The sequence below is a fragment of the Balaenoptera borealis genome (assembly GCF_965194805.1).
Source record: "Balaenoptera borealis genome assembly, chromosome: 12".
NCBI classification, from domain to species: Eukaryota; Metazoa; Chordata; class Mammalia; order Artiodactyla; family Balaenopteridae; genus Balaenoptera; species Balaenoptera borealis.
In genome coordinates, this window is record NC_138869.1 from 82,391,725 (window position 1) to 82,411,597 (window position 19,873).

The 19,873-nt window shown below is 36.5% G+C and overlaps 1 long non-coding RNA gene across 2 annotated transcripts in view; it reads right to left on the reverse strand.

Annotated features, from left to right (window-relative positions):
* The window catches only part of LOC309608187, a 163,488-nt gene extending 144,547 nt beyond the window's left edge, over positions 1-18,941 (reverse strand). For both annotated transcript variants that reach the window (XR_014232710.1, XR_014232711.1), the window contains exon 1: positions 4,654-18,941. This is a non-coding gene — a long non-coding RNA (uncharacterized lncRNA). The remainder of the gene's footprint in view (positions 1-4,653) is intronic.
* Positions 18,942-19,873: the final 932 nt, after the last annotated feature.

Genomic DNA, 19,873 nt, shown 5'->3' on the forward strand with positions numbered 1-19,873 from the left:
GGAGGAATGATATTTGCTTTGCTCCACCCCACGTTATTTTCAAGGTGCCTTATTCTACCTTTTCTTACCCATAACTGTAACAATATACCTAATCCTTTACTTTCTAATCTATCGTATCTACTTCTCTGTAGAATTACACCAAATTATCATCTCTCTTCAAGAAAAATAAAGCATTTTACAATGTGCACTTTCATAATGCCTTATCAGTTTCTTCTCCAGGTTAGATGAGCTCAATTTCTTAAACGCTATGGTTTCCAATCTCTTCAACATTCTAGTCACCCTCTAGGTGTAATCCACCTTTTCAGCAACGCAGCCTACAGAACTGAATATAATATTCAAGACACCGTCTGAGCAGTTCAGATTATAGTGAAACTATTATCACCCTGAACTTGACTCTCTACCTCTATTAATGCAGTTGAAGAATGCATTAACTTTTTAAAGCATCTGTTAACACCATATTGGCTCATATTGAGCAGGTAGGCAAATAAAACCACAGGAATTTTGACATAAATTTCCTTATCCTGTAAATGTGCAATAAACAAGACTTTATAATAACTCAGTAAATTTTCATTTTATTAGTTTTAGCCCATAGTTCCAACCTGGAGAGATCTTTTTTCAGGCATGTGGCTATCATCTAAACTAATAGCCACCCTTTCTAGCTTTGCATTACCTGCAAAAGTGGTAAGCATTTCTTCTTTCATCATTCTAACTATTGAACAAACTGCTGAACAAAAGAGAGCCAAGTGGAGAATCCCCATTCCAGAGATCTCCATAGAGCTTGGCATCAATCCATTGCTAGATACTCTTTGGATAGTTGTTCAATTAGTTATGGATTAGAGGATTGCTCATATTTTCCCATTTTGTCCTTAAGAATATTAACAGAATCATCATGGAATGTGTTGTATACGTATAGATATGCATTTCTCAGCAACCATTTTACGAAGCATACATGATATACTGTTGACACAAAGGAACAGAATATGGCACCAGTTGGTCTGACTTCTAGGGATATAAATCCTTGACTCTGTGGATCTGAACTTCCAATCTCCTGTTTATTTAACCAGTTTCAATGAGAACTGTATTGTCTTCTTAAATCTATTTAAATGGATCCATTTTAGTTGTATGTCTCTCACATTCAAAGTTTATGAGAAACAATTATTTATGTGATGGACAGTGGCATGTAGTAGTTAAAAGCAAAGACACTAGAACCAAAGCTGCCCAGGTTCAAAATCCACCCCACCACTTACTGTTATGTAACCTTGAGCGAATTACACAAACATGCTGTGCCTTGATTGCCTTATCTATGAAATAGTGATAATAGTATCACTCTCAGAGGGATTACATGAGTTAATATATGTAAAACGTTAAGAAAAACCCCAGGTACCTAGTAAGCTCTAAGTAAGTGTAACTATGAATATTATTATGACATTTCAAAGGAAAAATATGGTGCTATATTAACTGTAAAGCAATAATTCTGACATGCTATGTTTCTTAAATTATTTAGTTCTGTGCCTTACGAAGAATGCATTTATATATACTTCTACAGTCCAATACGTCTATCCACTCACTAAAGTAGACTATAAGAGTTTGCTATTATTATTACGTTGAAATAATTGTGTGACTGCTTTTGTAAACTCCTAAGAAAATTATAAGGCCATTGGCTGGTTGGTGAGAGGATCTGTCTGGGACTCTGACCATTCAGGGGTCAGGTAGAAACCTATACCCTCACCCACATACTTTCCACAGCTCCTACCATGCTGACCTCCATATCACTGGTGACACTACAATTCAGGACTAGAAAATAAGGTATGGGTCAGATCCCTCCAGCATAGCTGATGGCTTCCTCGTTGTATGGTTTCCCCAGGGAACTATCTCTGAACACTATTCTCTAACACACCTTCTTACCTGGCCCAGTCTCCATTAACTCTGGTCTTTGCTTTCAGTCACCCCACTCGAGACACCTAATAATTCTTTCATTTCCAATATTATCTCGTCTGGAACATAAGATTTCCTGTTTGCTTTTGTTCCTTTCTCAAAATCCTGACAGTCCCTCCACCTCACATCAAAACCAACACTAGCTCAATTTTGAACATTTCACTTCTTGGGAAGGCTAGCTGAATTAAGACCAGAGTGGGAAAAAGAAAAGAGGAAAAAGCCTCTTTCTGACCCTTAGCAAGTAAGAATAGATGTTACTCTGACAGTGTTAAGCATTACTACATTCATTCATCACATAATGACTGAGCCATAAACACCATGATAGTTGGTACAAACACTAACTAAATAGAATTTAATGTCAATTCTCAAGGAAATTAAATTCAGCAAAAGAGACACCAGCAATTAAAGATACTACAGTGTGATAAGTGCCATAAAAGCAAAGAAGATGAATTCATAATAACTAAAATAATATGAGTATGTCCTTTCAAAATGATCTCTATTTACAAAAGCAAATGTCTGGATTTTGTGATGGACAGAAAAATCAATTCAACGGAATCAGATCTATTCTCTGATCTAATGCCCTGATCCTTGAAGTATGTTCCCTGGGCCAAGAGTTTATTAGAACTACAAAATCTCAGGTCCCACCCAGACCTACCAAATCAGAATCAGAGTGTTAACTAAATCCCCCAGGTGATTCATGAACACATTACAATTTGACAAGCACTGTTCTAAAGCAAAGCTTGGCTCACAGAAGCAGTGGCTCAGACCTGGCTCCTATCTACACAGGCTACGGGAGAGTGAGTTGGAAACTCCTTGTGGGGAGGGAAGAAGCTCATTCATCTAATGCTTAACATGCAGTAGGTACTCAATAAATGTGTGTTGACTGAAAACATGAGTGGATAACTAAAGGAATGAATAAAAGCATTAATGAGTAATATTTTTTGAGCATGAAAGTGGAGAGGGAGGAGATAGTAAAGTAGTAACAAAAGAAAGGTAATCCAGCATGTTAAGTCAGTCATTCTTAAATAATACTTTGGCTATTGTCAATCAAATTTAAAAAAAAAACAAAAAACAACGTACAAGCTGAGGGCACTCAAGTGCTAAAGAAATTTGAATTTGAATTTTAACTTAATTATATTTCTTTGTGCAGGGAAGTTTTTGGTAACATTTTTAGGTTTTATCCTCTTTACACTTAACTAATTAAAAATAATAAATTTATGCTAGAGTAAGGCTTTATTATTGGTAATTTCCTAGTCACTTAAGTCAGAGGCATGGGATTCAAGGTGTCAAGATCATAACAAACACTCAGTTTGTTCTAACATTACATATCAACAAGTATTACATGCACTAAAAGCCATAAAATCCCAAAGAGCCACATTGAATTGATATGCGCTAAAGGGAGGGGCAATTAATTCCAGGATGAACCAAAGCACACATTTTTATATTTCATATGCTAAAAGAATAGAATGGGAAGAAATCTGAGGCTTTTGGTAATGAAAGGAAATGCTTCCGGAAAAATATAGGGAAACATTTAGAATTAATTGCTTGATTCTAATTAAAAGAATATGACCTTTTAGAGGCACAGTAGTTACTGAAACTCTGATTTTATTTGCATACATTAGTATGAACATAACAACTGAATCTCTAGATAAAGGTTATTCTCTGTCCCTAAAAGGGACAATCTTTTCCTGAAACACAATTGTTTAACTTCCTGTACCACAAATCAGTTAAACCATGCCCCTAGTTTTACAGCAACATGAAAATTGCCAGGACACTTGATATTATCAACTTCAAAAACATCTCAGAGTAGAAATGTGGAATAGCCTATAATAGCAGCAGATATAAGTATATTTCTAGCTTGTCAGCTAATATACTACAAATGACCCCCAGTGGCACCTGTATACTTGAACCTTAGGTACAATGTAAGAGGAATGTCATATATTTTCAGACACTGGTAGACTGCAGCTAGGAACTAAGTTTGTTCTATGTATCTTTGGCCAATAGGAAATGTACAAAAATTATAGAAAGGCAAAAGTTCAGCTCATCATACAAAGAACTTAAAACAATCAAAGCCATCTAAAAGTGAAAGGTTGTCTAATTTAGTTCGTTTGCTTATAGAGGCAGAATTTTTTACCCAGAAATCGTTGTGATACTCTGAAATGTATCCATCTATTGACTTTGGACAAAATAAATGCTGAGTTTAATTCCTATTCTTGAAGTATGATTGCATCTAGAACATAAAACTGAACATTTTGCCCACCTATTCTAGATCAAAAAAGCCATAGTTTGTCCTCACCTCCTGTGCCACATGGAAGAAATGTTCTTATTTATTAAAAATGCATTACTTCTCTATCCTGTCTTCATGATTTCTTTCGATTACACGGCTTGATAACATGATAAATAATGGGCCACTACCTCACTGTGCTTTCCTTCTCTCTCCTTGTCCCAATCGTGATTTAAGGCCCATATCTCACAATAAGTGCAAATGGGTGACTTCATATCTAGAAGATGATTTAGAAGGCTCATGAAAGACATGTGTTCATTTTTTTGGGTTGGGGGGCTGGACTCTGAAACATTCTCTAGATGAGTAATGGGAAAGAAAGGTCCCCTTCAGTCACAAGACTTAAAGACTGAGTAAAGAACTTCTATAACAAAGACTTTCAAAATGATTGATTCCTAGTCTTATGTAATTCTGCAAATCCTGGATGAGTTGTGTACCTTTATAAATTATAGAGGCCAAACGTGTTCCCTTGTTCCTCCTCCTCCTCCTCCTCCTCTTACTTTCTTCCTCCTTTTTGAAAGGTGATTGCTGGAAAAATAAGAGAAAGGAGGAAGAGGGAAACTGAGTTTTCTCTCTCTCTCACACACACATACACACATACACACACACACACACACACACACACACACACTTTAAAAAAATATATTTCCAGATAATAAATGTCACTCTTTACCATGAAGTTAATGAGGCAATAGAAAAGAGAGATTTGCAATTCCATAGAGCCTAATTTGGCCTTTGAGAGTCTCAGCATCCACATGAAATTCATATCAAGATTCTAGTAGATCTATCTACTAATAATACATTTAACATATAAATGGTATTGACAGCAAACTCTTCCAACATCACATTACTGATATTAAAATTTTTGTAGCTACTTATGTACTATATCTACACTTGCTTTTATGTAACACATGGTACTTTTTCATCTCATAGTGATTATTCAAATACTTGAATCACAAAGGATGGTTATCTAGCTGCACTTTCAACAGAAGAAATCAGACAGTGAAGCATTCTCACTTATATAATAGTGCTTCATCTGACAGAGGCACAAGTAGGTCAGGAACCAATTACCTAAGTTTCTTTTTTTTTCTTTTGGTGCAGGTGACAGCAAACTCACGCTGCAACTTGAGGAACCGTTAGGCAACCATTGTTGATTTCCTATGTCAATATCCAAAAAAGCACTTTGAGAAAAGTTCCATTTCAATTTTAATGTGCCTTGGAGACTAAGACAACCTGCAATTAGACTTACAAAAACTTGGAAGCTTATAAACCTAAGTACACAGGCTAAATTTTAGAACATACAGATGGCATCTATGGTGATGGGTCCCAAAGGAATCCAACTTCCAATTCAAATTTGTCAGAGAGATAGGAATCTACAGGCAAAATCAATCCATTAATGAGGGTATTGTTTTCAATCCCCAATACCTTTTTCATAGCATTAAATAACACTAATTCCTTTTTTTTTGTTGTTTTTAGTGTCCTGTAAGGGTTGTTAACAAGAGTCAAAAAGTAGGTAAACAAAAGACAGAAAGTGGAAAAAAAAATTAGTGAACATTAACACAAGTGCTTCCAAAGCAATGTATCCAAGTGAGAAAGATGCCCAATTCTAAGACAAATGAAGGATATGGGTAGAGTGTGGAGGTTTTCAGCAGATAAATATTCACACTGGTCTTATAAAGCAGATTATCTTACATATTTATAAAATGTACTAGTTTGCATTTTCCTCACGCTACAGTTTGAGAAACATACACATTCTTATAAATTTTAAGATAGCATCGTATAATGGAAAAAATTCATGGACACTCTTCTTGTAACTGGAGTCAAATAAATTTTGGCTCCTCACTGTATTGCCTTAAGAAAATTGTTTGGCCTCTCTGAGTTTCATTTCACCCGTTCGCAAAATGAACTAGGAAAACTTAACTCACGATTCTGCTGAAAATTAACTAAAGCAGTATGCATAAATCTTCTAACACAGTGTCTGTGATGTTGTAGATGCTTGAGAAATATCGATAGCCTCTACTCCCTCCACTTCTCTTTATTTCAATTCTTTACTGTCTGCTAAGAAATTCTCCTTGTCTGCATTAGGCTTCAAGCCTAGGAGGATTCCTCACCATGGTGTTACTCATTTGCCCAAGGAGTTTCTGAGAATACACGTAAAGAAACTATGTTTTGCGTCAGTCAAGCTGCCATTAGGGGAGGAGGGATGCAGGGGAAAAAATTAACTATGAAGTGTCTCCCTTAGGGAGACACAAATTCACCTTTTACCTGTTACAACTGGTCATGTTCAATAGCCAGAGTTGATCTTTAACCTATCGCTAGAGGGAATCAGCCAAAATACCTGTTAGAAAATACTCTATTCTAGAACATTCCTGCTCTCAGTAGCTACTATGTTTCTGCAAGAACACAATTTATGTAAGTATTAATCCTTGCCCTGTGTTTCCCCTACTGATGGCTGAACAGCTTAAAGAGAGAGAGGTGTGATTCAAATATTTTTTCCTAATTAAAATATAGTATTTTTAAAAATCCATCAACAATCACAGTAGTTTAATTGACATTAATTACTAGTTGACAATCCTCTTAATGTTGATGGTGGTTGATTTTCAGTCCAATGACTTCACCACCAAATGAGGCTCTTTGATCACACAGAGTCACGCATATGGTCCACAGAGCCTTAACCATAGTGTGTAGCTTCCAAGGAGTCACTTATGAACAGAAGAAAGAAAGCGTAAAAAATTTCATATAAATGTAAAATAACTAACCTCTCTGAGTAAGCCCCAAAGAATAAGCTTCATATTAGATTTTATTGTTTTTTGCCAAATTTGGAATTATGCATTTATTAGCTAGTGTATGTAGAACATGCATGAGATGATGCAGATTCAGCTTTTCCAAAGCCTAGGACAGAGAAATTATAAATTTTATTATCTCTTCAATAGGCTTTTTAAGGAAATAGATGACCTGCAATTTTTTCCCCCAGTAACCTTGAATTAAAAATCATTCTTCACTCAATGCCCAAGTTTTTGAAGAGTATTCTCTAATTTCTGTAAGGACATTCAGTTTATTCATAACAAGCTTGATGCAACTAATTAATGGCTTCTGCTAGAAAATGTCCAAATGTCTGAAATTTAGGCAGCTAACTTTCTATCAGGCTGCTGTGCTCTAGAGATATAATATTTATAATCCAACTTGCTGATCAAGAAAGCCAAAATAAGATTTTAATTGAAACTTCGATGATCCGTCATGAACTATAATCATAAATAAAACTAACATCTTTTATGTAAGATCTTTGGTTACAACTAAATGAGGCTTTCGGCTTTGACAAACACAGTTCCTTTACTATATTAAAACATATATATCAGGGTCTGTGATTAGGTCTCTTCCTATTAAAAAAATGTTATATTCGCAAACCGCCATATACTACTGAGAAAATGGCACAATTTAATAAAAAAAAAAAAAAATAGAAGTGGCAAGCTATGTTACTATCATCATCACATTTGCTTTTCTGCAATATTTTGTGCAATCATTAAAAGCAAGGTAACAGTAATATTTTAGCCATCTCAATACCTAGAATATTTCTATTACTTTGGCCAGGAACATTTTCCTAGGATGACTGGTTGACAATATCCAAAGGATAATTTCAGGTCCTGAAGAATTAAACACAGGTCTATTTTTATGAGGTGGGACAGATTGGAAACCATTCTTTTTGCCTGTTCCAGTGAAATTGGAAATGAAAAGAATGTGTGTCAGATGAGGGACGAGTGTCATGAACCCCATCTGAATTATATTTTATGCCCCTCTTTATAGCGTAATGTTCAACTATATCCATTTTCCTGGCAGTATTGCACCCATCAAAAACAAGTTATTGACACTTATATCTCATATATAAATCAAGTCAGGCAGACAAAGCAAAGAAGGTGGTTTCAGAGAGATTGGATGATGGAGTCGAATAATGTATTTGTTTTTCACCTCTAGGATATCACTTTAAGACTATCCTGAAACAATGGCACAAAATCATTCCAATTACATGATCTTAAAATAAGACATAAAGCAAATTCCGGTGATCTCATTCTGTCTGGTGTGTCAAGAGTTGACAGCACAAAATTGAGCAGAAATAGTTTAAATTTAGCAGTCTTCACATATGTGTACCAGGGCTGAGAGCAGAAATTGGATTTGCTTCCGTGGAGTCAATTAAGAAAGACTCAACGAGAGCAAGGGTTGAAGAGCACTGACAGGGCACTGGGAATTCTGTGAATATTGACTGGCACTGGGTCGGGTAAAAATTAAGCAAAGCATTCTGGTTTCTGACATTAATTTTCTCCAACCAAGAAATTATGCTAATAGATAAATGATTATATTACAAAAATAATAATAACGATGATGATAAAAGACAAATGTAATAAAGAGACACGTTCACCAGTGAAGAGCTACCAAATGGCTATGTCAGTTTCACTCTTATTTTTAAGATCGCTGGTCATAGAGTTTATTTCACACAATTCTTCTGCTGGGAATCTAGCCATCACACCTCATTCCATTTCATGGTGTTGTTCACATAATATTTGCTCTGCTCTTAAGAATTCAGAGGCAGCTAAGAGGAAAGCAAAGTTGTTTTTCTTTATCGTACTTATGGCAAATTATTTAGCCTACTCTGGCTTACTCAGCGTGTCATTCACTTTCCTTCCCTTGCCTATCAGTTCTGAGATTTCAAATGTTAGACAGGAGTCATTTGTGTCATTAGCAAAGGTTTCCATGAAATGAAAAGCAGTGAGAAGTTGTAGTGGGGAGAATACGTTAATCAAAACAAATCAACACCTAAGTCTGCTGTTTGATGCTTATTTTATTAAAAGCTGCTAGATTAGGAAAGAACTCCCAAGAAGAAAAATGTAAAATAAATTTGCATTTTAAAGGATTATCGGAATCTCAAATATCTTCAAATTCTACAGTCTTTGGAAGGAAACAATTAAAAGTAAAGCTAAAAGTGAAACAACTTTTATACTCTCTCCCTGTGGCCTAGTTTTCTTTTCTTTTGTCCCATAGAGAACATATTTAAAATGAACATATTGGTAAGAATCTTGAAATACATTATTTCAGGAAAATATTAAAAGCAAAAATATGAGTAAGTTCATCTTGCAGTAATTGGTATCTCATTTCTGATTGCAAAGTAACATTTTCCAGATTTTGTTTTGTTTTTTTTTAACACAATTGAAATGCACGCCATAACCTTATAAAGAAGATGAATATTCCTGCCATTCACTTAGCAAGAAAAAATAGAAAGTATGGGTTAATGAAAAAACGAAGAGGAAACTACATAGCTTGTGCACTTAAAAATCTATTAAAGTGTTAGAATTTGAAGTGCTGTTGTAAGTACCCAATCTAACAAACTTCCAGTACCCAGAAAGAATTCTTATCTGTGAAAGAATATATTTAATGTTTAAATTTTAGGCTTTTGTTTATATAATGTAGAAAATCATTATTCTGCATTCATGACTTTGTCCTAAATTTTTACTCTCCAAACTCAACACTTTACTCAAACAATTAGAGGCAAACTCTCCTCTGATGGCTCTGAAATGCTGAATCCCTGATGGTTCTGAAACCTTATATTTTCCATTGTAACTGGATGAACTGCAACTGGGAACCAGAAGGCAAAAAGGAAGGCTTTCTTCTCCATCTCTAGGGAACACAATCTTTTCTGCCAACTTCATTCTGCTTCCCAATGTCAGAACAGCACAATGGCTGCTCTGGTTGTACAATAGCCAGTAGCAATCCAACTGACAAGAGCAGGGGTGGCAATCTCAAATGACTACAGGTATCAGGCAGCTGACAAAGTAGGTGGGGCAGAGGAAGAGAACATGGCTTCAAATCAGCACCAGCTGCTTTTCATCTTATGGCAATATAGGACTCTGTCCCGTCAGAACTTTTATTCTTCAAGAGAAGCCAGAATTCTAATTTTTTGTATGTTTCAAGTCACCCGATTTTACAATGTTGGCAATTTTGAAAGAACACAGTTCAGACTAAACTACACAAGTCCAATGAGACAACAGACATAAGTTAGGAATTGGAAATGTGGAGGAGGAGGCCACGAGGCAAAACCAGTAGTCATGGAAGAATACAGCTATGCCCAGAGACAAAGCACCAAAGTGGGGACCAGTGGGGAAGAAATACTGGACTTTCCTCTCTTCCATCATCTTATCTCCTGCTGGAAGTTTTCATTGGCTAATTCTAAGAAGATTATCCAGTGACAGAACCCAGGTGATATAAACAATGGATGTAGAAGAGCAAACAGAATAACCGGCACACTTTAGTAGACAGTATACCATTACTTCCAGGGCAGTACATCTTTTTATGGATGGATGAATAGATGAATGGATGGAAGGAATAAAGGATGGATGAAATAATGGTGGTGTGAATTAAGAACTTGGACATTGTGTGTAGTCTTTCCAGATTTACACTGTAGCTACCCCTCTTTGTAATGTGTTTTGGATTGGTTCCTCAATCTGTAAAAAGAGAATAATGAAAGCATTTACATCATAGGATTGTTTTAAAGATTAAATTCATTAATACACGTAAAGTTCTTGGAGCCATGCTTGACAGATCATAAGTCTCCGTTAATCATTAGTTATTTTAATTACTTGCTCTGTTTCACTTTGTCAAATGCTTCTGATGGGCTGGCCTATTGGCCCAGCATAGAGTCAGATTTAAAACGGAATCAGAGGTATTGACCAGATGAGTCTGCTGGGTGTGAGTTCCGAAAGGGTAGCTATAAAAGATACTTTTATTGTGATACCCATCTTCACTGTTGCCAGCAAAGTTGTGACACTTTGGGGATGCATTATATTTGGTCATCTTCTCATAATTCAAGTTCTAAATTTTAAGGCCTTCATCTAGTATATTTAGTTATATAGAAATATACTTGAAAGGACTGAACAAGCTTTCAATACATGAACAGCATCAATCTGAATACCATAAGCTTTTGCATATTTTATTTTTGCTACACCATTGTGAGAGAAGACAGAATTTAAAAAAATAAAGCCAAGAGAAAAATAAGAGATTGAGAATAAAAATGAGCTTATTATTTCTCAGAGAACATCTAACTATACGCCAAAAAATTACTTCTTCCTCTTCAAGCTTATGTTGTCAAGATTAATATCCACCTCATATGCATGAAGGGAGTCAAGACTAGAAGAATTATTAAAACCTGAGCTAAGGCTAGACTAGTTACTGAAGGTACAGTCACTTGAACCAAGAAGGCCAGTGCAGCCAGGAACAAATATTGCTATTAAAGCCAAGATCCTTGTGGCTATGATTGACTAAAATAAACTAAGGTATTGTGAGGCATGAGGTCTATCTTTATGGACACTGGAGGCTAAAGAGAAAGTGCAGAAAATGGTGCCCAGGTTAGTACAGCATCTTGACACTGAACCATCTGTAGATTAACAATGTATATATTTAGGACAGGGTGCAAAAGAGGTAAGAGTTTCCCACTCAGTAGTGTTATCCAAAGCATGAGTGTACAAATACAATGACACAAAAATAAACTGAAGACAAAAGAATAACAGCAGCAGAACCAACAGAAGGCAGGGGTAAGAATCTGATGATCATATTTCTACTATTTAAATAATGAATCCATGATTTTCTCATGGTGTTGATTTGGGTCCTTTCAATTCCATTGTGTATGAAACCTATCGTTAAAGAATTATACCCAGGTGTGTTACAATATGGAAAGCAGGCACAAGCAGACCCACTGATTTAGCTGGCTGGAAAGAAGAGTCTTTCCTAAGAATCTCAGACCTCTCAGCCTTACACTGATACAAATCATAGAACTTGAGTCTGAAGAGGTTGTTTTTACAAATAGCTATTGACAGATAAAATGAGTCATATTTTATTCCTTTCAGAGCATCTAATTTAGTGATTGTCAATGCTGACTGGACATTAACTCTGCCTGGGGAGCTCAAAAAAACAAAGTAATGATGCCAGAGTTTCCCTGCAGATCAATTAAATCAAAATCTCTAGTGGTAGAATTCAGAAATCAGTATTTTTTTAGATGTCCTCATATGATTACAATGTATAGCCAAGCTGAATGCCCTTCCAAACTTTTGAGTCACACACACATTTCTTTGAGGCATCTAGTTCTGGACCCACAGTATGTTTAAGGCATAAGAGAGCAGCCTTCAGTGTATCTTTGCTTCTACGCGTATAACTGGATGCAGATGATTTTTACAGGGGTTAATAGAGCAAATTTAATGGAAGGTAAGTACTTTAGAAATAAGGAGAACTCTATTAGATATGAACTGCTTCTTTGAACCATAGAATTTAAGAGCTAGAACTGAAAAAGAGTGTCTAGTTAAAAAAAAGAAATGTCTAGAATTACCAGAGTATCATGGATAGAAGTTATTTTAAAGTTCCTTGGTTCACTACACCCCTACCTAACACTACCTATTATAAAAATGAGAAAACTGAGGCCCAGTGAAGGAAAGTAAGGAGACTAAACTCATGAAGTTAGTTAAGAAGCAGACTCACATATATAGAGAACAAGCTAGTGGTTACCAATGGGGAAAGGGAAGTGGGGAGGGGCAAGGTAGGGGTAGGAGATTAGGAGATGCAAACAGGTATAAAATAAGCTGCAAGGATATATTGTACACCACGAGGAATATAGCCAATATTTTATAATAACTCTAAATCACAATAACCTTTAAACATTGTGACTCACTATATTGTGCACCTGTAACTTATATAATATTGCACACCAGTGATACTTCAGTAAAAAAGAAAAAAGAAAAAGATAAGACTACAGTCCAAGTCTCATGACATAAAGCCAGTGATCTTACTCCAACTTTTACACTGTAAATCACAAATTTCAAAATAAACATGAAGGTTTCATATTTTGGTGAGAAGGTGGTGGCACTGGATTGATCTATTGTCATTTTGGTTACATTGGGAACTATGTTTCCCAGAATCTCTTTCCCTATGTAGGTCTAGCTTAAAGGTGGGCAAAAGGGAAGTTGTGCGAGGCAAGTAGGCTGGTGTGAAGCTGCTAACATTAGTCTGACGATTTGGGGGTCAGATGCAGTGACAAACAGATAAATACTGTAACATAAATACTGGAACAGTCTACCTAGTCATCCCTCTCCTCACTTCATATCCACCTTTCTTCCTAACTTCTGTCCCTGTTGACCAACTTCAATCACAGACCCATCACCAGACACTTAGCTCTGAACTCACAGAGGCAGGAGGTATGAGGAGCCACCAGCCATCTGTGGGGCTTCCCATGGGTCTCCCTCGTGGTCTCACTCTGGCTGCAAGCTCTGACTTGTCAACACTGGCCAGGGTTCCAGGAGTTCTCGTTAGCGACAATTTTTTAGATCTTTCAACATTATTCATGGACCCTCATGTCTCTAGTGCCTTCCACAAAAGTGTAGCACCCTATAATAAATCTCCTATTTTATTATACTCCTATTGGTTTTGCTTTTGTGATTGAACCCTGACTGATATGAGGGGAAGTAGCAATAAAGTAGAAAGAAGTCATAAAGTAGGGGAAGTAATAAAGTAGGACTTTTGGGGTTAGAAACCCAAGGTGATGGTAATAATATTCATTCTCAAAATGCTCAGAATTACAAAGTGACTCTTTAGCGTTTCTAATTAATTCCTGTTTTATAAAGAAAAAAAGGCATGTTCGACTCCGAAATAAAGCAGCCTCAATTCAGAGAGACGAAGGCAACTCTACTGAGTCACTGCTGCCTACGGCTCCTACCCCAGGCTCCTCTGACTCCCCTACAGTCCTCAGATGAATGCTGACACTGTTGTGAAATTCTGCTAATTATACAAGTCGCTTTTGAAATATTCATTTGGATTATTTTACAGAGATGGATATTAATGGCTTGCTAGCTTTGAAAAAGAAGAGAAAAGATTTTCTTTGATCTTAGAGAGTTGGGCCCCATGCTTTGGTAAAGAAAAGTGGACTGGAGAGAAAGAAGTCTGAGCATTTCCTGTTCGTCCAAGTAATTATGGTAAAGTGAGTTTTCTTTGATTTTGGTGGTTAGATTTAAAGATACAGAGCAAGTAGTTGTAATCATCCTTTCAGGAGTCATTCTGAAAACCACATTAAGCTACAAACGCCTAAATCTGACCAACTCATAGAATTCCATTCTCAAAAGTGAGCTCGAGAAATGCAGAACCATTACAACAAACAAAATTTAAGAAGTCCTTAGGCACTGTAATAGCACTGAGAAGAAACTAAAGCCATTCACAGGTTAAAAGATCAGGGATATTTAGCAGTGTATTAGTAAAAAATGGAAGTCTACAGTTATTTAGAGCTTAAAAAACACTAATAATAGCCTGGTTCTCCAACACCAGTATGCAAAGGTCTCGTCACCTTGTGATGGATGTTTGCTAACAGTAAAGTTTCCTGGGCCCTTCTGTCTGGATATTGATTCAGTAGATACATGATGTATTAGTATTAGTTATCTATTGCTGCATAACAAACCACCTCCAAACCTAGCAGTATAAAGCAACAAACATGTATTATCTCCCACAGTTTCTGAGGTCAGAAATCTGGAAGTGACTCGGCAGGGTGTTTCTGGCTCAAGGTCACTCCTGAACTTACGGTAAAGCTATCAGCTGGGGTTTTATCACTGGAAGAATTGAGTGGAGCTGGAAGTGCTGTTTCCAAGGTATCTTACTCATGTGGCTGTTGCCAGATGGCCTCCATTCTCTTTCATCTTTTCCAGAAAGCTTCAGTTCCTCGCCATGTGGGCTTTTCCATAGGGCTCTTCCACTTGGCAGCCGGCTTTTCCCAAAGTGAGTCATCCAAGAGAGAGGCTAAGTGACCAAGCTGGGAGCCACAGTGTCTTTTTCAGTCTTTTTTTGGGTATATTTATTTTACTGAAGTATAGTCGATTTACAATGTTGTGTTAATTGCTGCTATACAGCAAAGTGATTCAGATATATACATGTATGTGTATATATATATATATATATATATATATTATATATATATATATTCTTTTCCATTATGGTTTATCACAGGATATTGTATATAGTTCTCTGTGCTATACAGTAGGGCCTTGTTGCTTATCTACATACCAGTTTGCATCTGCTAACCCCAAACTCCCAATCCATCCCTCCTCTATCCCCACTCCCCCTTGACAACCACAAATCTGTTCTCTATGTTCTCAGAAGTGATTTATCATCACTTCTGCTGCATGCTACTGAATTTGATCAGTCCTGATAGAATATGGGAGAGAACTACATAAGAGTGTAAATACCAGGAGGCAGAGATCATTGAGGGCCATCTTTGGGGCTGCCTTCCATGGGGCACTAGAATATACTTTATTAAGCACCTATGAGGATTCATTTGCATGTGGTCTGTAGACCATAGTTAAAAGAATTTCTATAAAGCATGCTAGCTTTTAAAAAGTACACAATTTATTCATCCATCCATTCACTCAACAAATATATGTCATTTTCTGAGATTTATCATAGGGAACGTTGTTTATCCCTGAAAAAAAAAAGTCTTTAAAATCTGGCTGAACCGATCCCTGAGATTCTGTCAAAGGCATTAATAGAGTGGGGGAAAGACACTGAGGTTAATATAAACTCCCACTGGTACCTCTGAAGCATTCTTCTCAAGGTAAGTAATGATTTGGTAACTGCCTGAAATATCGAAGACTTTCAAGCAAGTATTTATGAATATTGCAGATGATAGGGCTGCTGGTCATCAGAAAGTACAGCCACTGACACAGAAGGCCTTAGAGAAAAGCAATGGAAAAGGGGACTAAAGAGCTCTGCTGAAGTTATTACTGTCAGATAAGTCACAACTCCCCAACCTATTCCAATTAGTGAAACCCATATCAGTGAGGAAAAGGAAGCGGCTTTCAAATTTGGCAAGGAACAGAGATTCAGAGCAATTGGAAAAACACCCACTAAGACTTTTGAAACTAGGAGAGTTGGGAGCTTAACCCATCAGGTAAAAATTGGCTTGTCAGATAAAGGAATCTGGCAGCCTCCAACAAGTCTTTAAAGAGTAGAATTTAAGTTCAAGATTTTGGTACTTCACTTGGTTCAGGTCTGTGTGCTCCCATTTGGTGATTCTTCAAATCCTTCACATTAAACATTGATAACAGGGATTAGAAGCTCTAGTCTAACAGAAAGATGTAGGGAAGAAATCTTAAGCTTTTGCTCAAAGCTGTCTGCTCGGAAGTTTACCACTTCTCAATGTAAATAGGCCAATCAGAGAGACATTCCAGTAATATATATTTGGACTGACAAAAATCCCCTCACCTACAGGCTCAGCACCAAATTGGGGGCAACAAGCAGCCAAGGATTAATGGTTGCATAATTTTTATCTTAATTTTCAGTCTGACTACACATCCAAGATAAGCAGGCACCAAGGATGCTGATGACCTTTTCCAATACCCTCAAACACAGGGCCTGAAACACATCCTGATTAAGCATTCAGAGACATTTAGAACTTCCAGAATTTAGGACACAGGGCTTTAATAACAAAAACTAGTGGCAGTCCTCAGAAGATCATGCCTGCAGTGGTTTTAGACAAATCTTCACATCACCGCACGGTAGTTGTTGAGAACTTGGGCAAAGCACAATGGGCAGACACCAAGGTTAAGGGATTAGCAAATTAAAAAATCTGAACACCTCTAGTTGTGGTTTTCCAAAGCCTCTTCCTCAGGAAACCAATAATTGAATTTAAGATTAACCTAAGCAAAAGAGAATTTATATGATATTGAAAGGTAACAGAAAAAAACTATCCTTGCTCCATGAGTACCAAGGTTTCATTCTGAGAAACCCAGCTGGTGACAGTGTCTATTTAGGGAAGGAAAGAAGCCAAGGATTTGTATGGATGTAAAGTAGAGCAACAGTAACAGAAAATATAAGTTTATTTGAAATATGTAACGGATGATGAAAAGTCAAATATTTCCCCAGATCAAGTATTGCTCAAACTACAAGCATACACTGGGCATTTTTAAAATAACCCTCATAATGAGGGACCAGGAAATGATCAATAAACATGCATTGTTCTTCAGAGATCTGGATGTGTGTGTTGAAATGACTCAGTCTTAGCCCACGGTTTGTGTGGATAAAAATGGCTCCTTTTATAATAACATCCAACATCATAACTGTCACTGGCTGAATGAAGATAATAGTATCTTCAATAGTGGAATAAAATTCCACTCATGGTAATGCTTCCCTTGCTGTTACCATCCCCAGAAACCAAGCTCTTCCCTTTGGTATTCTCAGGTAGTTGACTTTTGGTCACATTCTTAGCCCCTTAATTTTTTTTTTTTTTTAGCCCCCTTGATTTTTCACGCTGATGTTTTTTAACATATTTTGAAATTAAGGGGACAAATTAACTTTGAAAGTTTTCAAGATTCTCCTCCACCCCTAGACTTCAGAAAATATTCTTTTTTTTTCCCACTTATTTCTAAAAACAGAAACTCAAAACTATAACAACTTAAAACTGAAAGAATGCTTGATGGCATAAAGTACAACCAGGCTTCTCATCTTCAAATCCCATTCTTCTCACATCTGGTCATCTATTTGCCATCTGACCAGCAATCATTTTAGAGAATGCAGTTTCCCAATGAAGATAACTTCATCTTTAGAAAATTCTTAGGCTGAGGTAAAAATTTGTTTTCCTGAAACTATTCAATGCTGGTTTTTATCTTTGAAACTATATGTAAGATGAACTTTCACATATTTAATGTTAGCAATCACATTTTCATTGCATCTTCATTTATCCAAGCTAGACATTTGTAATTCCTTCAATTAATATATATATTTTAAGTCCTGTCTGGATCTAGTCAATCTACTTCTCATAGGCTGTATGTTTCTGTTTTATTCTTAATGTTTAGCACTTAGAACCAAAAGGCAGATTTTCTATATGTGGACTGGCCACCATTAATTGGAGAGAAATTCTTACTTTCTTAATTGAATTAACTTGCCTCAATTTAGTCTGAGTTTGTAAACTTTGGTGACACCATATCAATTGCAGAAACAAAGATAATTGTCTTAAAAAACACCTAAGCTTGCCTTTAAAATGTGTTCTTCCTCACCTGTTTAACGCTTATGTGTTTTATTTTTTTTAGTTGTACATGTAGATGTAGATGTTACCAGTAAATTTTCTATTGTTATATAGCCATACTCAAATCTTTCAAAATATTTTTTTACTCACAATCTGTCTTCCATCCTGTCAACTATTCTTCCTAGTTTTATATACTCATAAGTGTGATGGATATCCCTTCTCTATCTGGGCATTACTGAAATGTTGAGTAGGAATTTACATGGGCTTTCAACATTGGTCTCTAATCTTAATACAGTTTTCTGATAAACTAGGGCACTAATATTTTTGTTCATTTAATCCTCTCAACTATTTGTGTGAGATAAACATTATTATTTCAACTTTACAGAAGAGAAAAGAGTCAAAATAGTGATATATCTGTTCAAGGCAGTAATATGATAAAGTCAATTCCTCTCAGGTCATGGGAGCCAACTGTCCACAATTCTCATCTCTACATTCAGGACACTGGCCATGGTAGGACTATATACACCAAGGAAATCAGACACTTCAAACTATTTTTTCCCTGAAAATCTGTTGTTAGACATTTAACAGGACACCACTGGTCCAAGGACACATAGTCAATAAGAAGCAAAACCATGTCTTGAACTAATTAATGCCTTACTTCATATCCCAGTTTTCAGAGTCTTTCTAATAGTCTATATTTCTGAAATCAGATTTTAATAGTGAGTAAAGGGCATAGACAATGAATTTTATGGGAAGATGGATTTGTTGTGGCACTACTAAAAGGGGAAACTTTGAAGTTATAGAGATACGGGGAACTGCTGGATAGAAACTTTACCTATTTCATATTTTGCTCTTTTTTTTTTTTTTCTATTAAAACTACCATATTGGGGCTTCCCTGGTGGCGCAGTGGTTGAGAATCTGCCTGCCAATGCAGGGGACACGGGTTCGAGCCCTGGTCTGGGAAGATCCCACATGCCGCGGAGCAACTAAGCCCGTGAGCCACAATTACTGAGCCTGCGCGTCTGGAGCCTGTGCTCCGCAACAAGAGAGGCCGCGATAGTGAGACGCCCGCGCACCGCGATGAGGAGTGGCCCCCGCTTGTCGCAACTAGAGAAAGCCCTCGCATAGAAACGAAGACCCAACACAGCCATAAATAAATAAAAAATTAAAAAAAAAAAAAACCTAGCATATATATTAAAAAAAAAAAAACTACCATATTGATAGTCATTTTTAATTCATTATCAGCTATTCATCTTGAAATACGTTTCTATCTATTTCTTTGTGCCCGGAACTTTTATAAACTGTATTTTATTGGCATGCCCTTAAACATATTACCAGGCACTTGTACCCACTGAATTTCAATTTATTTTGTAGAACCAATCCCAAATCCATATAGTTCTCTGTTTCTTTTTGGATATTTCAGAATTAAATTACACTTGTCATCCTCCAAAAAGTAGCAAAGATTTGCCCAGTGGAAAAGAAAGTAGAAAGTTCCTAGAATCAATTGACCTGGTAGGAAAAGCATTGATACTGACTCTTTTGGACAAGTTGTTCTCCACGGTATGTCTTACAGAAGTGAAATAGTGGCATGAGACACTACAAAGCGGTGTTTTACATGCTGAGAAGAA